A 24,558-nucleotide genomic window follows, 5' to 3' on the forward strand; every position below is an offset into this window, starting at 1 on the left:
TTTGTCATATACGAAATATTGTAGTTCAGGTGGTACATTTAACTGAATCAGCCTGTACGCGCACCGGTTGATATTTTCGAAAGGAAACACAAGAGGTGATTTTTTCGTTTTATCAGAAATACGTAGGCGTGACAGCCGGTTTCACGCACTAGCAACAAGAACACGGTAGCTAACCATAACTAATTATGCATACCTGACGCGATCGCGTCGCTGTGCAGGTCCGATCCGCATAAATCATGGGAATTCGCTTACCGGGGCATCATTTTCGCAGTACATGGTTGTACGGGTTCGTACTAATTACGCCATGACTATAATTTCATATCCGCAGGCGAGGTCTCGGTTAGGTGAACAGGCGGCCGTCCCGTGTCGCCGGAGTAATCAAGTTTGACTCGACTCACGTGGGAAAACGCGTGGAAAGAGAAAACCCTATTTCCATCCTCGTGAAACTTTTCGATTACTAATTACTGACCTCGTCGGGACGTTCTGTCGTCGGTGAATCTCTCCTCTTCTTTACACATTCATTTTCATCTACAAGTTACACGCCCCTTCGCTTTGTCTCGTCATTCCACGGTTGGATTTAGACAAATCCAATCCTTAATCTTTTAGTGGAAAATTCGGAAAAAATTCGTAGTCGTGTGTGCCCACCACATAGAATATTCATGAATTTTTTTGTAATTTTTCACGAAGTAGAACAGCAGACATATATTCTTAATATTCTAGGGAACTGAAATATTTTAGTAGCAATTTCGGAAAAAATTCGTACTCGTGTGAGCTTTCGAATAGAATGTTCATGAATTTTTTCGGAATTTTTCACGAACCAGAACGGAAGAAATAATTCATTAAACCGTGCTCACCCCGAACTACCCTCCTGTGGTGGAGATACCTTGAAACTTGCGACGGAGGATTTTCTTTGGGGTCACGTCTGACCCCCTTACCCGACCAAGCCACATATCGGCAATAGTTTTACAAAACAAATAATTGAAAACAAAAAAGTTCTCTTTTTGTTATCCGTTTCTCTTTAGAAGTGAAGTGAGATTTCTGTCCGGAAGTTTTCCCATATAACATTGTTGTTACGTGGCGAAATTGTTGCGATTGCCGTCGGGCAGGAATCCGAGTTTCAATCCGAGTTTTCACGCGTTAATACGATATCAACTGCAATTGTTTCGCGATGAAACGAGACATGGCTACGCGGAGAGAGCGAGAGAAGGAGAAGGGAATAGAGGCAGGTCGCATAACTTTAATTTGCGGTGATCGCAGAGATGAATTGTTCGGGGCGCGCGCGTGTGCTCGCCGGCCATTCAATTACGTTTCAAGGGGCAAGAAAATTGCCGTGTTAACGGTGCAATTTTCCCTTCTGAAAGAGACACGTTTTCCAGTGCTTTGATGCGGCGGAGTTTATGCGATGGTTACGACGACACTTTGTACACGCGCATGCGGAACGAGGGTGCCGAGAGAAGTAATGGACGTCCCACTATACTAAATTGCAGAATTTATTAGTTATTATCAGGAACATGCGCGTACTCGTCACAGTTCGGCCGTGCCGTGCACGGTGCACAAAGCGTAAAACGACGACTGGAGATCGCTTAAATTGCACGGTAAACGTGCAACCGTGCAAGCACGACGCCCGAACAGAAATTTCGCTCCCAGATTCGAGCATGACGGGCTTTAATTTACTATTATTTTTATTGAACAAATACATTATTTTAAAAATTGGCTAAGTTTGGTAAATCTTACAATTTTAATAAATCCTTCTGCCGACTTATTTTTAACCCCTTGCCGTATAATTTTCTTTACAGTCACAGTGATTTAAACGTCTTTGTCCCCAAAAATGTCGTAGAAAAGAAAAGAAACTTTGTATTTTTCGTATGGCTACATTTATTTTAATACTTCAATATTTATTTCATTTAAAAAGAAAGGTGTAAAATTAATATTTGTTAGACTGTGTTTAAAATGTACATCACGAGTGTGACTCGTTAAAATACGGCAAGTGATTAAAGACGCGAGCTTTAAGAGAATGCGATTTTATTCAACAAACATGTTATTTTAAAAATGGTCTAAAAATTTGATAAATCTTGGAATTTTAATCAATCCTGCGGACTTTTAAGGACACGAGCTTTAAGAGAATGCGAAACTACCGTGGAAGACCCCCTTAAGGGATGAGTTAATTCCCCGAAGTAAGGAGCGAGCTCTGTAATAAGTTTCGTCGGATCCGATTTGATACATGTCGAAGAAGCTCTGCCGAAGGCGCTGAAAAGAGTCCTGGATCTGAAAGGCTTTCCAGCGAGGGGCGTTGTATCGTATTTAATATTCCAGCCATCTCGATTTCCCCGATACCTTTTCACCCGTGTGACTTTGCGGCTGACAGCAGCATTCAATTTCTGTTCTGTCCCGTTGAGCGTGAACGATCAAAAACGCAGAACCGCCCCGAAAAATCGTTAATACGCGTCGGGATCGTTGACCAATTCATACGACCACCACGCGCGAGGCTATTGAATAAACATTAAATATATATATCCCACTGAATTTTAATGTCGCGATCTCATATTCGCCGCGCCGGGAGTCGGAGAGATATTTTACTCGCGATAACGTACACGCGTAAAAAGAACGGAGACAATGGCCAGCGCCATTTATTATCTAGTCGTCGACGCGCCATGCCGAAATTTATCCCCAAGAAATGTATAACTTCGGCGGAGCGCACGATTCCACCGCGAAACGCTTGGAACATGTTTCGTGAAGGATCTAGTTCAACTCGCGAGAGGATACTCTGGTCCGGAAGCTCTCGAATGATGAAGATTTGGAATTTCTTAAAAATTTTGCAAGAGATGGTGAAGTAGAGCAGAGCCATCAATTTCAGACAATTTATAAAATAAGAAATGTTACTAAAAAGTCAAGTATAGTTAAAAGCACAGTCAAAAGTCCAACGCTGAAAAGTTTTGTGATTTTATGGCAAAAATGATCTGAAGTTAACGCACTGAATCCGTCTATTTTTTAACAAAAATCAACGAGAATTCATTTTGTGAATTTCATTCATTTCATTTTTCTTTTTTATTGAGCCACTGAAACCTATTACATATAGGTTTATTTCAGCTGTTATACATAAGGCTTACAGTTAGCGTACAATGACAGTCTTAATAACCGTTAGAGGTGTAGATGTGTAGATCGCAGTCGTTTAAAAACTTTCATTTCATTTTGAAATGCGTACCGATTAAATTCTGAGCTTGCAAATAAGGGTGAAGTGATCAATGCTGCGGGCTTAATCGCGCAATTTGGACTTCGCGTCTACAGTTAATTCACGCAGACCGTAAATGTTATTTCCACGGTGACACATGATTATTCTATCGTTGCGGAGGTAATCTCTCGGATCTAGCCCGCGAGCAAGTGTTGCGCCGACGGATCGATAACGCGCGTTGATCGATCTACGGTAATTAAATACCCCACCGCGTTCCCTATAAATATCTGCGTACTCACTCGAAACTGCTTTAACCTATATCGCGGTACGGCAAACCTCATTATTTCTGCTAAACTTTGACCAACTTTCGTGTCCGTCAATATTTAGCTACACAATTCGCAGCGAGCCCCACGCGGACGCAATTGTTTGCCGTAAAGATTAACGTGCAAGAACGATCTTTTTTGGCAGTTTTATGGAACAAACATGTGACGAACAACTTCGAAGTTGGCAGTACACCACTAAAAGAAATCGTACATCCAGTTTTAAAAGCTCGTTCTGAAGAAGAATTTTTTGGATGTTTTCACAGACAATTCAATTTGCAGCATTGTCGAGCAAAAACGTGCCCTCCGTTTTTCTCAACTGCTTTATCATGTAAAAATGTTCCTAGATAAAAATGAACGATTCACTGCGAAAGTAGAGACTTCAAGCTGTAAAATGAGTTTAAATTTCTTCTCGTACTGTTATTTTTAACGAAATTATGGCAGGTTGAATATTGATAATTCATCGAGAATCGGATATTTCGAAATACTTTTTGGATCCACGTCGACTCGCTTCAAGATTCCACTTATGATAAATACCGTCGTCGGCAATGAATCACGCGATATCTAGTATCGAGGAGAGCTATCGATTTCCCAACGGCTTCGGCGTATCCAGTTTTTTGGTGCGCCGACTATCTGGCAAATAGCTTTCCCGCACAAAAAATTCCAATCATTGTGCAAACAGAACGAAATCCGACGGCGTGCAAATAGATCCCGATCGGCCTAAAGAAGCACGTGCAGAACGCTGTACCGTATATTTTCATTTTAATCCCAGATATTTCATTGACGATCGAATCACGGGTATATTGTGCGTGGAAACATTTTTAAAACACCTCTCTGTATCTCAAATAAATATTTCTACTATCGGACTTTTAATGACAGAGAGAGATAATATATGTATAATTTATTTCCAAAACCTTTACGTTCTACAATATTCATTTGATTGTCTATTTAAAAGCAAATTTCTTGCTGTTGATTTTATCGAGCTCGCTATACCTCCGCGGAAGTTCCGAGCGAACTGAACAACAGTTCCTAATTAATTAATTAATTAATAACGGCCGATCATACACGGTCTTGATCTCCTAGATTTATTCCAGGCCAGCACCCGTTAATCTTCCTCGAATATTGGATAACCTGAGGTTCGCCTGAGGGCTAATTTCCGCGGTCCACTCCAAATGGTTTATCGTTACATCAATTACGCGTTATAAGCTCCCCTGTGTTGAAGTCCACGTGCTGCTGGCTTTCCGGATAGATCTCTGGCATTCATAATATAAGAGCGATCCCGTGGGTCTTATAGAGACGATCCAATGATTCCCTCGCGTAGCAAATTCCACGATGAATAGCTCAAAACGCACACGTACGAAATACGTGCATAATCTTGATCGACCTTGAACGACTATATCGTTGAAATTGTCTCGCGAAGGGCTACGATCGTAAGAGTTCAAAACCTTTTGCCGGAAACATTTCTTCGTGTCTCAAAAAATGCAGACACTATTCACAATTAGTAATTGCAAGACTGTAGATATGTTTTGTAAATTTGAAAAGAAAGCGGAATTAAATAAAATCTTATTTTCAGTGGTAGTAGCTTTTACAGATCTGGAGTAAATAAAAACCGTACCAAATTCTATCGAAATGTACACATTCCATAAACGCATAAAGATCCGCAGTTTAGTAATTCCACAATAACGCCGAATCGTGAACAACAGTGTCATTTCGCTTATCAGTGCGGTAATTTATCATTGGTCGCACTCTAATTGATCGGGCACGGCTTGATCTCGCGCAGCAAGATAACGTAACGCGAGCAACCGATGAAAACGAGTTTCCGGTTGATCGTTCCTGCCCGTCAATTGTTCGGGGGAGGGTGTGTGCGCCGGGAATCAGTTTGTACAACTGGAAATATTCATAAACAAATATTGCTTTAATTTCCGGGATGGATAATACACGCTCGTGACGGCGGTTCAACGTTCCTCGTTTTAATAAACGTGCAATTGAATCATTTACGAGGAACGTGACCGGCACAAAAAGGAAACGATGCGCGATAGTGCACGGCTCGCGTGCAAATGAATTATTAATTCTGTTAATTACACCCCCGGAGTGTGTGTGTGCATATGTCTAGTCCGATTCCGCGGATAAAGCGTTTCCGATCCGCCCCGTGTGAGAAGAGTGTTCGCGGAGTGTAGCGCTCGTTTCAGTTGAACAAGTTCCTATATTATATTATATGTCCCAGAAAGAGCTGTCGAGCGAGCGAACGACTTTTTGATTCCAGTTTCCGCGAACTGGTCCACGAGTGCTTCTACACGCGTCAACAACGTCGCGGCGATCGCAATAAGTAAAATTGGCAAGCAATTAACGGAACGCCAGCCGAGTGCGATTCAATTGCTCGTGTGTCCAGCATTTAATCCGATTCCCGTGAAATTCAAGCTTCCTATAAAACGTCATTTCGCCGCAATTTCGGTCGACTTGTGTCGCCGAACGAGCCGGCCTGGTTTCCAGATCATTGGGGCACCCTTGCACCAGCGCGACGGCATGAGAATGCGAACGCTGCGCTGGTTGCGTTCATTGTAGCCACCGCCACCGCGATGCAGGTCACAGTTTACAAGTTCCACGGTCTACAACTCCAAGTTGAAAAGTCCGACTGACAATCGAGTGTTTTTCCTGGCAGCGGACGCGCGAGGACAAAAAGTTGGCCCCGTTAGAAATTTGTTCGCAGGCCCTGATAACCCAGAAACGGATCGACGCGTCGCGCACTAGGTGCAAGGTTGCAGGCTATCGCGCGATCGATCCGATGGCGAACCGTACAGAGCGTGCAATACACAGCTGAAACTTTTGCAGGGATTCCCGTGGATTATTCCATTAGGTCGTGGCGTCGTTCCATCAGACAACGAAGCTCTCCTCTTCTGGAATGGCGACCCTTTCATCATTCGCTGACGTTGTCTCTTCGGCCAGCAGCAAAAGTGCCTAATCGGGCTCCTATGCCCCACGTGCAATCCCGTTCACTTTCCAGCATCGTTCGATCGAAGAATCTTGGATCGAAAAATCGTTTGGTACGATCGGCGTACCCCTCCACGTGATGCACGACACGTGATTTCCTTGTGACGCACACCGGAGCTACATACACGCTCGTTATATTCATAGCGGGAATACTTCCAGGAATCTTAACGGCGGATTTGAACGTTGAACACGCCGCGGCTGGAATACCGACTCGTTACATGGGGTTATTTTCGGTCGACCATTAAAATTTTCACCCGAGAGCAAGCTCTCGAGGCTCGCGCGCCGCTCGTCCCTGCGGACGTACCGGCATGAATTTTTCAGGGCGTCGACATCCTCTCGATGTCGTCATCAAAGGACATCGCTCGTTGCAATCCGACCGATCGTTTCTGTCTCTTCCGCGTGCGTTCTCCGTCGCGAATCGAGGACGACGCTCGAACCCGATCGACCTGAACAACCAGTTCTCGTGCGATATTCAATCTTTTCCCGGCTGCTCCCGGTTAATAGAGTACAGGCACTCGAACGTAACAATAGATTTTCCGGGGACCAATTAGCCGAAAATTTTCCAATTACACGCCACGAGATCAGAGAGACTTGACTTGCTTACACGTGTCAGTTTATTAACAAATCTAATTAGTTGAGAATGGCACAACAGGATCAGAAAATAATTTAATTTTTGAAAGGATCTCTGACAAAACATTAACAAATCTTGAGGATCCTGTTGTACTATTTTCAGCTAATTAGATTTGTTAATGTAGTGAATCTCGTGGCGTATGATTGAACAATTTTTTGAAGTAACATCAAAAGAAGTTGTCTTCTGTTTCAGATCGCGCCGTGTTCGTTGTAAAAGTGCAATCTAGTAACGACAGTTCCGTGTCTGAAATCTATAAAAGATTAATGGAACCGAGGCTCGCGCAACGCCGAGTTTTCGAGAATTGTGTACGCGGCACACGTGCGAGATCGGTACTTTATTTATGGGCATATTGTTTCTGCGGAAACCTCGGATACAGTGTCTGGACGTCACGGCAGCCGGATACTCGTGGGAACGATTTTTACAGAGAGACAGGCGGGTATACGAGATATCCGCGATTCCTTGCGAACAAATTTCTGTGCCACGATCACGAGCGATCCGGACGTGCGCGCCACCGGTGCTTATGTTCGTCAGTCATCGAATACCTAGTAATTCAAGGCCGGCCGGTTCGCACAGCCAGAGGTCCTTGATCGGTTTTGCAATGACCAGCCAACGTATCCGCGAAAGCGAATTTCTGCTTTCCGCCGGATGCTCTTTCCCGTTTGTCCGGAAATAATCGAAAAATATTGACGCACCGACTGTAAGCACTAGCTATGCCACTATGATTACGTCGATCAGGCGTTTAAGCACCGTGGGGACACATTGTATCCGTTGCCGAGGTGCGGATTGTGGAACCTGGTGATTAAAGTGGCGGCGTTTATGCAAACTGGCAATTTCGGGTATCAATTTAGATTCGAGAAAATTGAGAGCGAATTTCCTGTAATAGAGGCTTTCCTCTGATCGCGTGTGCAGTGATATAATTGATGCAGTGAGAAATATCATTCGATTTAGTTTGTATTGCTTGCAATCGATGCAGACCATTTTTATTTTGCATAAAGATTCACAATCTAGTAATAACGAATCGAATCTTCCACGTCATGCTTGCATAAGTGACATATTTCAATGCTACCTGTCTTCTTATAATCGCCGTAGTATGTATAGCACTATATTTCCTTACATTCTTAATTCACTTTTGCAGGGATATACATATAAAGTAGCATGTGCAACGATAATGAAAAGCTCAGAGTCTTTAATACAAGCTATCAAATTCTTTTCATTTATCTCTTGCTTTAAATTACTCATTTTCGAAACAAATTATAAGTGCAAATGTGCTATTTTTTTTTATCCCGTACGGATAGCGCGGAATAAGTAATTTGGTGAAATTTTTCTGGGCACAGGTGATAGTGGACAGCATCGGAACGTTGACGCATCGACGACGGCGAAATCCAATCGGTCCGCGGATCTCGGGGGATTGACGGTACATGAATTGCACCACTTAAAATAATGATATTTCCAGCTGTTGAAACAAATTTCCGCCGATAACGCAGCCTGGCCAGCACGGCTCGAGTTCCGTGCAAACACTGCATCGTTCTTCCCCGCGCAGGAAACAGAAATTAGGTTAATTAATTCGATCTGGCGATTTGGTTCGTGCGAGACAAACAGCTCATTCCGCGATCCGCACCCGCGATCTATGGCTAACGCGAAATCGCATGGTTTCCCCTATCAGCGGTTTTTCTTCCCCGGATACCGATATACAGTCGGGGGCAAAAAGATTGGGCACCGTGTAGTTTATTTTACACAAGTTTTGAGAAAGTGGAATTAAATGAAATCCTATTTTTAATGAAGAACACCCTTTGTAGATCTGAAACGAATAAAAATTGTACAAAATTCTATCGAATTCTATCTTTTAGCCATTTTAGAAATGACTCTTAGTTTGTGAAATGATTATCTGGATTTCTAACCAGTTTACTGATTACGTGTCCACTTCTACTTAGCAATTTAGAGAACGGAAAATTTTTCCTGAAAGAATTTCAGAGCCGCTGCCATTTCAGACGCGCCTAATGTGTTTTTCCATTTTATCGAAGACATTTTCCGAGATCTACTAAATTTCCTGAAATGTACATTTACCACCGATACGTCATACGGAAACGCAAAGATACGGTGTCCCATCTTTTTGTCCCCGACTGTATGTATTTGCATTGCAAATGGCCGGCCTGCGATCCGGTCACGAAAGACTTCCCCTGGTGCGGCGTTTCGCGTGAACCGGGAAAACTGGAGCGAGCAATATTGATAAAAGCGCAGGGGCTGTATTTTACGGCGGCGACCGCGCGCCGGGAAATGTTATGAAAATTCCGCTAATACGACGCGCGATGGATCGAACGGGGGGCCTGGCAGGGAGAAAAAAAAAGGTGACTTCGTTTCGTTCCTTCCTTCCCGCAGCGCACACGCTTGCCTCTCGCGTCCCGGAAACGTTATGAAAATTCCTCCTAACCTCGTGGATCAAACACGGTGATTTCGTTTCTCTAATGTACATCTCCTCTGCGCGCCGCGCCGCCGGGACGCTTTCAAACGGGAAATGAATGAGATCAGTTCCTCGTCTTATTTGTCGGTCTCGAGGCACCGAGAACCTGAGTCTATTTCGTGTTGATCCGAGAGTTATGGCGACGCAGAAACGAAATAATACAAGATATTAATCCATATCCAACCCAATTGATCATACAAATCAGTGAAAATTAAATCTGAAACCATTATTCCAACCACTTCACCAATCAGTTCGGATAACGGAGGTTCCACAGACGTGATCCGAATTGTATCATGTTTGTGCTCATTTTAATCAAAAAAGTGTCACGAATATGTCGGTGCAAGTTTCATTAAGATAAATTATTAACATGATTAAAAATGAGTAAAAATTAATTATGTCGTGTCAGTGCTCGTTGTAATCAGGAAAATGTCACGAACGTGTTGGTAGAAGTTTCATTAAAAAAGATTTTCCAACACAACAGACCGTGCTCCGCGAATTCCCGTGTACCTTTCATTCGAGTGCTTTCATTGTTGCAAATTGCTGCAGATATAGTTTTCCTTGGCGGTGACTGTGACCTCGTCCGCGTTAGATTCGATTTACGGGTGCGGATCTCTCGGATTCGCTTATTGCCGCGGAGATGAGAAACGGAAGCCTTAATCAAGCAAGGATTCATAAGATCCCGCACGGGAAGGAGGATCGTGGACAGTAACGGGAAGGATATACCGTGGATATTACGTTGTTCTTTGCACCGACGTCGTAAACTTTTAATGAAAGAGAGAGGCTCTCTCGGTCGCGAGTCGAAAGAAACGACCAGGTGATTTCCATTCCGCCCTTGCCCCCCCCCCCTCCGACAGCCCGAGGGTAAAGTAACGAGACCCCCGGCCATTGTCTTTCTTTACGAGTACTCCACTTTGCGTATTTTAAGGACGAAGGGTATCGTTCTCGCGCGAGTATCACGACGGAATGATGCCGCGTCTTAATTAACTGTGCCGTCGTACACACGATCCTCCAGCGCTGCAAACCAGCCTTCCGGTCAAGATTGACGATCGCCTTCCGGTCTACCGACTCGCTCATTAATAACAGGAATAATAATTCATCTTTACTGTATAGACAATCGTTAATCCTTCGCTCTACGATTTATCTCGTTGCGAGGAACAGTTAGTTTATTCTTGCTAATTTCCTGCCGAGGAAAGAACGGCGGCACAATGTCCATTTGTATACAGCGAGTCACAGCGAAAATTATACACTGCGCGAATCGATATACATATTTCTTGCATATTTTCTCTTTATTTAAATAATAAAAATTAGCACGTTGTTGGGTAACCTCTACTACTCTCATAAAAATATTTGTTTTTATTTTTTTTCCCGAGAACGCGAGGTCATATTTTTTAAACGGGATCGCTCCTTTTCCACTAGGAATTGCGTGACTATAATTACTGAAGGTCATTCAAGTTCGCATTTCTTTTATCAACTTGTTCCTAAATGTTTTTGAACCATAAGAATATTATTTTAATGCGCGCTGTACGTGTGTTCATTGTGCCGGTTGAATATTCATAAGCGTGGAGCATTTTCCCTCCTACCGATGTGAACTGAATAATATTCATATTCATTAAATCCCATTTAAAGTCGCGTTTCCGACAAGATATCGTCGGGTGAGGGGTCCGAAGAACAAAATAAGAGGAACAACATTTATTTATACCCTCGTGAGACGGAGACGCGGTGCCCACAGAAACAGGTGGCATGGCGATCAAGCTAAGAGAACGACGAACGGGTGAAGAACGAAGCAACCACGCGGGAATTTTCGTTTAAATGCGGGAGACACGCGAGATCTTTTTTTGTCGTCGTCGTTCTTTTTTCCTCGTTCTCACACGAGTTTTGAATCGTTAGACAGTGAGAAAGAAAGATAGAAATTGTTAATAGTTCTGACAAAGTGATTTTATTGGACGATCGAAAGATTAACCGCTCGTTCGAACGGAGTTTCCAGGTGTCCGTTGTGAACTGCGATACCGTAAAGCCTAATTAATATGCAAACGAGTTCTGATTTTCTTCGTCACTTCTACAGGAGCGCAACACAATAGCCTCTCACTTGATTGATCCTATTGTTTCAACGCTTAACACGTTCACTGCCACGCCAGCGCTCGTAAAAGTCGCACAGAATCAGAACAACCTATCCAATAAGAGTGGAAAACACAGGACTTATTATAACAATTACTTTTATACCTTTCTCACAGCTCGTATGACTCACTTAATAAACAATCGTAATAGAAATTCAAGCTTGTGACAACAGAAATTGTGTCAGTTATGGACGAGCACGAAATTAAGTAAACGGAAATGTTGATTATTTCAACCCAGATCATTTCCATTCCGTGTAATCTTTTTTAATTCTCATACAATAGTCGAGCTTCTTACAATTTATAGAATACAGACGACTTTAAAAGGGTCCATTTATAAATAACGCGGAAGAAGACTATTATGTTAAGCCCCATTTGGAATGAAAATTTTTATAAACCAGTTGCCGTCTGGTTCATATCGAGGCAATCATTTCGAGCGAAAATTTCCTTTAAAAAATGTTTCGGAAACCTTGAGGCGTATAGTGAGACTGGTTTTGCGGAGACGCAAATTGATTCAATTAGTGTGATGTATAAATGAGAAAACCAGCTTCCCAGCGGTACAGATTAGTCTACACGTGTGCCACCTTCGCCACGGTCGCATCATTCCAACAGATTTCCGCGAACTAGTAATTTGAGTAACGAGCGAGAAACGCGCGAAGTTAGTCGAAACACGCCGCCTGTGAAAACCAACACGGCTCGGGAGCATAGAAGGCCTTGGCGAGGGGATAAAAAATTGCCGGTTACACATACATAGTTTTCAATGTCGCTTATCGCTTAATTAAATGTTCTGAACGCCGGTGCTTACCGGCGATATTTGCAAAACGGTCAACGATTCGTCGCGAGAACCAGTCCGGCCTAATTCTTTCTTTCTTTCTTTTCTTTCGAGCACGAGGCCATCGTCGGGCTTGGTTCAGTTCAATCTGCATTTCGCGCAACCTGGGTTTCATTTGCATTTTAATGGAGGTATATACTATAGTTCTTATACCCTTGGCGATCGAGATTTTTCCAGTAAAACGTAGTTTTGTCTCTTTCGCGACGAGGGGGGCAGGCCTTCGCCGGAATGAGTTGCGATTGCACACTAATTTCGCGGATTCACGAGTCGCATCTCGATTTTTTTTTATAAATTGTTTCATTCGTTCAATTTTGCTCTGTACTCTACAAAGTATTCCAAAAATGTACTTCCTTGGGATGAGATTCCCGATTGTCACATGAAATAGCTTTCCCCTTTGCGGAAATGTTTTCCGCAGCTTTGTTAAGGAGTTATTAACGAGAAACCGCGGACCAATCGTGCGTTTTAAGGAAGTACAGAATTTTTAGGCAGAAGTATTACTAGAAAAGCTCGTAGCTTCTCGCTAGCGCTGGACTAAATAGATCTGAGAAATCATTCAGTGAGCCAACGATTCATAAATGGTGGACGGTCGATCGATCTCGTCTCTAACGACGAGACGGCTGGTCCACGATGGCGAAACGTATTCGACCAACTATGACTGTTATCTCGCAGTCGTCTTCGGACAGTAGCACGATAAGAGACCGCCTGGTTATCTGCCCCAGTTTACGAGGCTCCGTAGACAATCGCGAGCATGCGCTGTCTGGGTCGAGAAAACAACCTCTTTGGAGATACCTCGGAAACGAACAACAACCCCTGGAGCCAGTTCTCCGCGATCACGATTGAACGATTTATCATTACAATCGGGATGACAGAGACTGTGGATTCGGGAGACAAAATCACGGATTGGCACAGACGCGTACTGTCTCTCTCTCTCTCTCTCTCTGGTACGTCGATCGTGAATATTCCCCGGCGTCGATTACAGACCGTTAATTGATAAAGTAGTCCCTGAAGCGGGAACGTTTCCTCCGGGCGGTAACCCTTCCCTTAATTCGCTCTCATCCAGCAGAATTTTAAATCGATAGAGATGTCTAATTTCCTTTGCCACGCTGTTTCCACCGATTGCTCCCGGTCCTCTCGGTTCCGCAGTCACCGCTCTCCGTCATCATTAACAAACTTCTGTAATTTTCAAACGGTGTCCGAGCCGATCCTCGACGAATGTGAGAATCCCTACGACAAAGCGAACGCAAGAACGGGGATTAAGGGATGACGACTCTGTGAATTCTGAGAAGCGACTCCGCTGCCTCCAGCCAGCCTGAATGGAAGTTCCACTTCAAAGAGGCGCAGCTCGCTCGGAAAGGTGAAAAAAGATTCTGCGAGATGAGAATTTTATTACACGGAGTCACGAACTAGCTGCCATTAGATGCATTGCTAATAATGTGCCCTCCGGATCTTTGAGCAGTAAGATTGCAACACGTCGGAACCCAGTAGAAATTTTCTCCCTCTGCGTATAGGGGTGCGAACACGCCGCAAGCCAATCGAAATGTACAGAGAAGTTGTCGATTGGAGAATTTCCAAAGTTCTCGTAGGAATACTATTTGTGCACAGCCGGGAAGGGACTAGAATAAACTGTTTTCACATTCGGCGATCATTGAATCGCCGTTGCAGCTGATCCTTCGAATGACCACGTTTCCTATATTCGAGACTTCGCCCCGAATATCTCGATTAATAAATGACAAGCCTGAACTGTCGCGGAGGACAGAGAAATATCGACACCGACGCGACGGTCGCGCACAAATAGCAAAGCTGGACACATCAATCATTCAGTGTCGTTAAAACAAAGCAATTTGAGCATCCATAATTCGCGTACGGAACATTGATTCTGTTGTATCCAATCGCAGCTCTGACATATTAACTCCTTGACGGACGGATTGAACGAAATTCAACGTGAATCCACCTTTCAAGGGAGTACAGCATTTTTGGGAAGTCCTGTATATCACGTAGTACTCTATTCTATTGTACTTTATGTTTAATCAATGTATATATTATGCGGAAGTATTACAAGGAAAGCTCGTGGGGTTGACTTTTCCAATCAGTTCTTCAAGGAGCACTGGACTAAATAGATCTGAGAAATCATTCAGTTCGCGATGAGCCAGCGATTCATAATCCTGTATTCCATCGTACTACAGTACTACTATTTTTAATAAATTTTATTTATACTCGTATCTTATCTATTTCAGATAAGAATACATGCTCTAGGCATCAGGAGTTAATTAAACAGCGCCGCTTTAAGTCCACCTTAAATCGAATCGAGGATTCTCGCATGAATCGGTGGAGCCACTTTGAAGTTAAAGTGGAGCGGAATGTTGCGACCGAACAATGCTAATGAATAGTATTATAGTGATTCAGCGTGGTTAAATGCACCATAAAATGATGGAACGGAAAGGTTCGGAATCTAACAAGCTCTTAGTCCTCGTTATCGGCGCACTGTGCCAGATCTTTCCGTGCGAAGACGATCTCTCGCAAGAAAGAGACACGGACACGCCAGACTGTAGCAGTCGGTTCTTTCTTCGTTCTAAGTAAGCTCTAAGCGACTAGCATTCCTGAAATGCCTATCAATTAGCGAATGAATCACACGCTCCGCGATGCAGATCGCCGTTCTCGTGTCTGCGCGCCAGTATCTAGGGATCGACGCGTCTCGAAGGATATACGGATCGCCGATTACGCGTACAATGAAGCACCCGAGAGTCCATTGTTTGTCCGCAATACTCTGGACAAGGGTTCGTCATCGATCACCGATGGAATCAAGGATGGAACGTCAAGGTATCGCGGTTCCGACAACGTTGACCATTCGACTCTTTGTTCCCACGAAATCGTGAAATAGAAAATTCTTCACTCGACGCTCCAGTATCTATACTAACGGCTGGCCAATAAATCCATTTTTTACATTTAACATGTCCTTAGTCGTAAGTGTGCCATCTAAATTTTGTTTTTCTATCATTCATCTAACATATGCTCTTATAGTTTCTTATTCAGAGTGCAATTCTCCCTTCCCTTTGTTCCCACGACACTAGCCAAGTCGATGGGAAAACGTGAAATAAAAAATTCTTCAGTATCTACATTAACAGCTGGCCAAAAATCCATTGCTTACATTTAACATGTCCTTAGTCGTAAGTGTGCCACCTAAATTTTGCTTTTTTTTTTATCCGGGGTGCAATTCTCCCTGCCACCGCGAGATTAGAATTTACTCTTTACCACAAAGAAGCCTGAAGTGATCTTTATATCTCGATGAAAAATGAAAATAGAGAAAGAAACTGATTAATACTTTCTCTTCAACCATTTTTCCATACACTAAAGTAATTTAGCAGGGACACGTAGCTGACCCTGTAGATCAAATGCGGGAAACAGCAGCCAGTTTAATAAATGCGCGAAATCTGTTGATAAACGAAGGGGAAAAATGATGGAGAAGGGAGAAGGCGCTTCCTGTTTTCGCTGGAATTCCTCGCGCTTGCGAAAGTGATCAGCGGAATGGGAACGCTGCGCTGCAGCCGGGGAGTACCAAATTCGATTGTCGATCATGAATGACGCAAATCGCACATGTGCGACCTTTGAGCGCGTGTCAAACAAGAAGTTTTCTATTACATTCAGAGCGTACGCGCCCGATAAAAGCACTTATCGGAGTTTACGCAACGTTCGATGCGTTTCGATGTTGATTCCGCGAGCGTGAACTATTTCGGTACAGTTACGATCGCTCTTGACGCGAATTCGATCTCGACGCGGTTAAAAATTCTGGGATGAACGAACTGATAAACAATGCAGGGAATTTTTCAGCCACCGCGGACGGGTTATAAAAAATGCAGGAAAACCGCGGAGAGAAAAGAAATTCGATACCGTCGAATGATTATTATTCAGAAAACGAATGTAAACAATTCAGAAGCGATATGAAGACTGATTCATTTGGAATAGGAAATATCTTGTGCAATTAACGTTTACTATCCGTAAGAATTCTGTCGAGCGCACCACGCGAAGGTAATTTTCGCGATCCGGCTAATCGTGTTCGCGCAGCTGCAACATTTGAAAAGATGTGTCTCCGTCACGCATTAAAATGCTAATTTTCCCTTCCCGGGATCGACACAATTTCCAATGTTATCTCGCAGAATGTGTCTTATCGTAACCGTCTGTTTTAGCGTCACATGACGAATCAATTCGTACGTCTTGCAACAAAAACGCCGCTAACTAGTAATCCCGATCTTGGGGATTTAGCGAGGAACGTTATTAAAGTATCTCTGGATCGTATATCAAGCACGTATCAAACATATCAGTGGAGATAAAAATAATCTATACTAATCTATTCACGTGGTTATACAATTTTATATCCAGTTGTCTGTCTCACAGTGCAATTCAGGAAGTACAACATTGTTGGATCACCCTGTATGCCTCTATCTTTCAAATATGCAATGTGAGAATGTAAATTACCATATTGTATTAATAATAACATCAGTAAAAATTTTAAAAAAGATGTTTCACTATTGTTCCTTGCTTCGCGAAGTGAAGACAAGCAGAAGCAATGTTCATTTTAACTACCATTTCAAGATAGACGTTATACCAATTTAAGGAAAAATCGAAATCATCATTGAAACAATGTGCGTCCGCCGTTTTGGCTACTATTCATACTTAACAGCACTCGTTTTCGCGTTATTGCTGTTTACCCTGATCCGCTATTACGTTTCCAGTATGATTATACTGCTCGCGTATAGTTGCCGCGAGTGTTCCGTGCGCCAGACTCGGCAGATATTCTCGATCATCGATTTATTAATAATTGCCGGCGATGACAGTTTCCGTTTAGATCCACGCGATCCGCTCTCGCGGCTTAATGTTTTCAGCGTTCGACGAGGCTCGCGGACAGATACACCGCGGCCCGCTGTCTAATAATTAACTGTGCATCTGTAATTTATACGCGCGGATTACAATGCGGTCGTGCAAACGGAGACTGTTGTGCTCGTGCGTCATAGATTCCCGAGGAAAACGATCCGGCACGATCGTCGGCTATTGTTGAAGGCGAAATTTCGATAATCGCGACGCGACGCTCCGTCGTCATTCGATTACGCGGTTGCGAAATACCGTGAAATTAATAGATATCGCAATAGATAGCATCTTACATAAGTCTCGTATCTTCGCTGGATAGCTGCTACGCGGCCTCGCTAAACCTTGTCGCCTTCTCTAACAACATTGTCTTTTGTCATGTTATCTAATTTCTTCCATTTGCTAATTACCTCATTTGTTTTCCGCTCGCCTTTTCCGTCGCTCGTACGTGTACTTTGTTGGAGGAACTTCTCTCGAGTATTTTCCTTTCTGCTGTTTCCCGTGATTTGTACAGGGTGTACCGTTTAATCCGGTTAAGAAACTTATGTGTGGATGAAGGTCATCTCAAGGTCACAATCGATAGAGTCTCAAATTCTGCGTAGGAATGTCCTGAACCCAATTTTTTGGACAATATTTAACCCTTTGCCGTACCAGTTTCTTCACAGTTACAGTGATTAAAACGTCTTTATCCCGAATAATGTCGTAGAAGGGATATTTATATTTTTTGTATGGCTACTTTAAGAAATATATTAAAGTCCCTCAGCTTCTCGCAGCGTTCGACTACCTTTCAGACCCACCGGGTATAGTGCACGGTATCATTTTACTCGATCGTGTGCGACCAAAGTAGGCATTACCGCACGCATAAGTCGAAAAGGAAACTCTCGGTTTTCCGTTGCGTATGCCCGGTTGTAATCGGGCTTGTGAAAGCCGCGTCGTTTCCCGTTTCCAGTAACAAAAGGAAACCACTGCGCTGGATGCGGTCTATTCAGCGCGGAATGCGCGATACATACTTCGTTTTCAAATTCGATCTTTCCATCGCCACTGAACTGATCGATCCGGCCATTGGTAGAAATCATGGTTCGTTTCACGCGAACCATTCCGCGATACGTTCGGCTAGTTCTAAATGAAACGTCCGGTTGTCAAAGTGTATTTCTATCACTATTATATCCACCGATAAGCGAAACAATTAATATACATTAAGCAACGTGCAGGTTACAGATAGGCTAATTAGCGGTAAGTGAGCGGAGCGTAAAAACTACGCCTAAAGGTGGCGTGAGACTAAAAAAGAAGCGTATTCATTAGTTGAAGCTTCTCACATTAATAGGCTGCGGATCCTTCATGTATTTGTGGCATTTGCTAATTGGCTCGGTACAAAGTTACGTTTAAAAAACGTTAATGGTAATGCCACTTTGTTCTTGACACGAACCGTTTGAAAGATTTTCCTTATTCCGAGTTCGTTAAAATAATTTATGAATCCGCATTTTACAATGTAAAATTACTGATGCAATCAAATTAGCCGCACAATGCGAGCCTCGAGAAAAAATAAGAAGGAAATTATACCACGCTGGGGATTTACATACATAGGTGTGCACACAATCTATTTACGGTGTACTCTCGAGACAACCAGCAATACGAGATGCTATACCAAATAGTAAATCCAGCGTGAGCCGTCGCTGCTTAAGAAACATAAGTCCCGAGCGATTCAATATACACCGGTGTGCAAAAGTTTCCGACCGAACTCTTTACATTCCGGAAGTAGTACAAACTTTCACTAGCTACGCAGAAAACGATATCCAAACTAAAAGTAAAAACCAATATCCTTGTGTTCAATATTGGTTAAAACTGTCCTGGCTGTTGCTTTTCAAGTAGAAGAGATGGCACCCAGTATGAGACATCAAGGTTCTGACCTATACACGGTGTGAAAAGTTTTCGCGTTGATTGTGCATGTATTATGACTGGACTGCGGATTTTATGCATCACGACGAAACGAAGAAGTACAAGAAGAAATAAATTAAAAGGAGAAATACATTTTTACTTGAAACACTTTCTCATAGGAACCATTTGTTATAAGTTGAGGTATTTTATGCATTTATGACAAAAATGGGTACGTACAATTTAAAACAGTGCAGGTGTTAAAAAGATTTAAGGCCACCAGTGTATTAGTTTCACCTTAATGAGATAATTAAAAGAAGAATGAATTTGTCTTGCATTCAATGCAAACATTTTTTTATTTTGCATAAATATCCGCAGTCCAGTGATCACAATCGTGGAAGTAATTATAAAATAATTTCAGAAGCACCGATAGCAATTTATTAAAAAATTTTCTTTACCCATTGTTCGGTAGACCAATTCAAAACATTTTAAAAACTGAAATTTCTACACGTGTTCGTAAATTTTTCGCGACGGGTCGTAGATACGAAATGGTCGTCGTATATCGACGGGACACTGTAGACAGCATACATAAAATATCTACTGCGAGTTCCTCTCTCGGCGATATGTCGACCAAATAAGCGAACAATACTGCCTCGGGCGAGGTCGCCTCGCTAGCAGTAAAGAATTCTTAAAGTGGCAAGGTCCTCAAAAAAAAAACAAAAAAACACGAAATCAACGTTTCGGGGACCGTCTAGCAGCGGACAACTGGTAAACGAACTATTTTCCAGTGCTCTATCCTGTTCACAGTGTCGTTCCACCTCGGAAAGGGTGGGAAAAGTTTCCCCGCGAATCGCCGGCGCAATTTCACAAACAGCGGCCGCGCGCTGTAAACGGATTCCATTGAAATTCCATGGTGGTGAATCGCGACGGCACGGTCGGGCCTCGTCAGTCGAGCTCCCTCAATAAATTGCGCCCGGATGAATTCTCATTCAGAAACAGAAATTCTGCTCGAATTTCTCCCGGGTCCCTCGTGAAATGGGAGCTATTCGTTTTCGGATCATCGCGCCGCAACGAGAATTTATTCGCGCGATATCTACGGTAATCGCAACGATACATTGACAACAGCTTAATCGCGCGACGGTGTTTCAATCGACGATATTTGTTCGACATTTACTTTCTTTCATCATTCAGCGAACGCAGAAGACAATAACAGTGAAGCCTTGATTTACGAAAAATTAATTCGAAATTATTAACAATTAAAATATAAAATTATAATGGGAAATGAAGCAGTTCTGTAATTGGAGGGGATATTCGTTTTTCGTTTAGAGGTCGCGAAGCAGCGATCGCGTTAATATTACAACCAGCTTGCAATAATAAAGAACTTTATTAATTCGTGCTCCATTGCACTCTTTCCCGAACGCGCGACGATACTTGCGGTTTTCCGTTTGCATTAAACGGCACGGGGGTTCCCCCACGATGAAGCAAATTGCCCCGAGGATGTATCGCGCGCGGTACTGCCATATGCCATCGAGATTGCACGCCTCCTAATCCCGTCGCTTCAGCGAAACGTAAATAGATACCGGGTAATCGTAAAACTACACGCCATTATTCGGACCGCGATTCGATCAATCTGTCCACTACACGGAATTTTCATTACGCGGCTATCCCGCGAGATGAAAAATTCGGATTGGTCCCCGTGATTAAACCGCATAACCGATTAAACCGCGAGCACCGCTCGGGGACCGATCGAAGCCGGAAACGCGTCGAAACTTTTCGTTTCTTCTGCGCCGAACTTCGAAAAGTACTGCTGCGATCTCTGTACTCGCTGGAATTTTACTTCTGTAGAAATTCTTTATTGTTTCTGTAGAAGATATGCATTTTTAAGAATTTTGGAACTCTGGAAGAATAATTCCTCCTTCTTATTAGATCGTTATCGAGGGTGAGTTGTTGATTTGTGATTGAAGTTCTCGTCGACTTCCAAAAATTATGGGATAATCGCCGGTAGATGATTAACATTAAAATATTAGTGTGTGCAGAGCAACGCCATGAAAATTTGGTTATTGACACGAGGGCTCTCTATCGGGTTTTCTCCCCGAGTATTCTTACCCGTATCGGATTGTGATCGTTATTATGGTTGCGATGTTATGATAATAATAATAACCGTGAACCCTTGTTACAGAGGCGATTATAGAAGGCGCGGGTAGCTGGAAGCTCGAAATAGGAGCGCGGTTCTTGCGATCCTCGCGAAATATCGACAAGCGACGGAACCGGAAAACGTTTCGCGTGTAGACGCGCATTTAATTCGGCCGGTCGACGCGTAAATTAGTATGCGACGCGGCGTGCGTTGTGGCGTTCGTTGTCGTTACGGGCCGCATTCGACCACGTCAAATTAAGGGAACGAAATAGTCGTTGAAGGAAACCGTCGTGAAAGACGGCACACGCACCGACATGCACGCACACGCACGGTCATCGGGCTCCCACGGTGCTCGGCCATTTTCCCATGGATTTCGTGCAACCGGTTCCGAAAACCGTGGAGAGGTGCCTTTAACGCGTGAATGGGACTCTGCGCGATCGCGGCCATTCACCTTACGCGATTTGGCCACGGGACTAAGCTTTTATTCGTACGCATCCTTCCGTACGAACGTTTTCCACGTAACGCGTCCAATAAGATACCCACTCGTTCCCTTTTCTCTTCTCCCCCTCCCCTTTTCCTATTTTCTCGCTTTTTTTCAAGCGAACTACTTTCTTTTTCTTTTACGCGCGCACGGAACATGCTCCCAGGTTTTTGGGGCAATTAAACGTTTCATCCGACCTAGAATATTTCTAAGTGTATATGAAATTGATATAGTATCTCGTAGAATATTTAAGTGTTTAGTAATTGATTAGATGTCAACATTTTTAATAATGTGAACAATATTTTGAATAGCACAGCAATTTTGAATGGTGACTCCGAGGCGCCAGTAAAAATTGCCGTACCATTATTCAAAACAGTTTTAATATCATTAAATTCGTCTGTATTCTACAAATTGTAAAATGCTCAACTGTTGTACGTGAAAACAGATTCAATTCGATGTGTAAAAAAGATTACATAAAATAAAAATGAGCTGGGTTGAAAGAAATATCTTGGTTTTGAAATTAAAATTGCTACGACTCCAAAGGGTTAATACCTCGAGCCGGAATCACGTGCCAAGCACGTCAAAACGTTCTGTTTCTCTCAGAATTTTCAAGTTTTTCATTCTTCCTGGCTTACCTTGAAAAAATTTGTTTACTTTACCTGCGTAAGAGGTCGAAGCTACAAAGGTTCTACATACCTAACGCGAATATAACTTTCACCGAGAAATGTCAAGCGATTTTTCGGCCATCTTGCTTCAATTCTTGTGAAAAATATTTCTAATTTCACCGTAAGAGACAGATTTTAAATAGGAACGCAATACGGTGACGCGATTATTGGAGCACGCCTTATCACGTCTGAATAAGACCCGAAGAAAGGATTCTTTGAAAAATGTACACAAAGTAGATTCAGAAATCGCAAAAAAATTATACACTCCATGCCTAATTCCCTGAACGCCGTTATAAAACACAAAGGGTCACATAAATTGAATATCGAATCAAATTATGCGGATTGTATAATTCACAAAGACGCAAGCTAAAAGCAAAATGTCGAAGCTCGTCTTCGTATTCATTCTTTTCTCAAAGATTGTAACCTGCATATTTAATCTTAACAAACATCGTTACTGTATTCGCCTGCAGTTATTCTTATAAAGCGAGATAAACATGGAAGAGTTTAAAGTGCATAAATAAAAAGGAAAAGAAAAATGTTGTAATAAAGTATCGCAAAATATTTCTGTTCTGCTGGAAACGGACCATCGTGTGTATTTCATTATCTTCCTCTAGTACGTCCTTAAAATTCCTGGAATACTCGAGCATCAAAGTTGAAGGTTACATTCACAACAAAAAAAGAATACATATACAGAGACTTTCCCAAACAATGTTTGAAACCGTGTGAACATGCGAGGTATTGTACCCAGGAGCGTACGTACAACACTGAGCCGTAACCTATATTTCTAAGGGGACATAAAAAAGGAACACACGGTCAAAAACGAGTATCAGGGGAGGGAACTAAATAATCCAGATACCAACCCTCCCGAAAAAAAGCAGTTCGTCAGTCACGCGTTCCCGCGATACTCTAGATATCTCGCAGACACTGCGTACGGTGAAACGCGGATCGATCGAATAGCAGAGAGAGGCCAGTGTGCATTTCGTTCAGCTATTCGCGAACACGGGGATTGATTCGCCATTGGATCTGAATGAACATGATTTTCTACGATAAATATATTGACGCAACACAGCGGCGGCGGTTGCACGTTCGTCACGGAAAGAATGTTCGTCAAAGCGCACCCGTTCCGCGGCGGCCTTTTTATCCTGTTTTCGGAGTGCACGCACGTACCGCGATGGCACGTGGATTATGAATTAGTTTTCATAATTGTACCATGTGTGGGACTCCGCAGGCTTTCCTACTGGATTTTTAAATGGCTCCCAGATATACATTCCCGGCTGCGAAACACCTTGCGAAAGACAGTCGCGAAACGATCGGTTCGAGGGCGCAGCAAGTTTATGTTTTGAAATCTGCCAAATACTTAACCTAAGTTTCGGAACGGAAGGCACACTCGAGGCATACGATTTTCCCGGCTTGCACGTCTCCTTGGCGATGTGAATCTCCGATCGCTCGATCCCGCCCTGGCTGATATCCTGAATCATCGTGTGTTTACGAGCGACAAACGTGGGAGATTCGATTTTTCGAAAACAAGTCGCACCGTATTCCCGGAATTCGGCCGCGACATTCCATTGAATAGACGCGTGTATGACAGAGGGAACGCGACGTCGCTGCACGATTTTTCGCGCGAAAAAAATAATTCTGATTTTCTAAGTGGTTATTCTCTCGCAGCGAGGCTACAACAAATTTCTTTCTCGGGCGCAACGCACTCCGATTTTCGGTGCCGAAACGAACACGCGACGAGAACGTTATATAGCACGATCGGTGTAATAAGATCTTACCTAATGTTTCCTGGCGTCGTGGCCCACACCCTTTTCAAGAATTAGACACCAACTGTCACTCGTGACGCCCACGGCTGCACACAGGTACTCGCCGCGACACACCGCTTCACGACACCCACCCGCTTTACTCTTATTTATTTCGAGAACACGAAAAGTACAAAGGAGCGAGTCGTCAGAAACGTACACTGACTGTGATCACTGCACGAATGCCCGAGTACGTCATGTCCTGAGAAGCTAGCGCCGCAGTGCGAACTGCCGTCTGCCG

At 43.2% G+C, this 24,558-nt stretch overlaps 1 protein-coding gene across 2 annotated transcripts in view; it reads right to left on the bottom strand.

The window, feature by feature from the left end:
• Window positions 1–24,558, bottom strand: part of Krz (beta-arrestin protein kurtz) — a 53,993-nt gene extending 29,435 nt beyond the window's left edge. The window contains exon 1 of one of the 2 annotated variants that reach the window (XM_076432178.1): window positions 24,294–24,558. The gene's annotated coding sequence lies outside the window, so the exon portion shown is untranslated. The remainder of the gene's footprint in view (window positions 1–24,293) is intronic. The other variant, XM_076432177.1, reaches the window with a different exon arrangement.

The sequence above is a fragment of the Lasioglossum baleicum genome, chromosome 10 (assembly GCF_051020765.1).
Source record: "Lasioglossum baleicum chromosome 10, iyLasBale1, whole genome shotgun sequence".
In the NCBI taxonomy this organism is placed as follows: Eukaryota; Metazoa; Arthropoda; class Insecta; order Hymenoptera; family Halictidae; genus Lasioglossum; species Lasioglossum baleicum.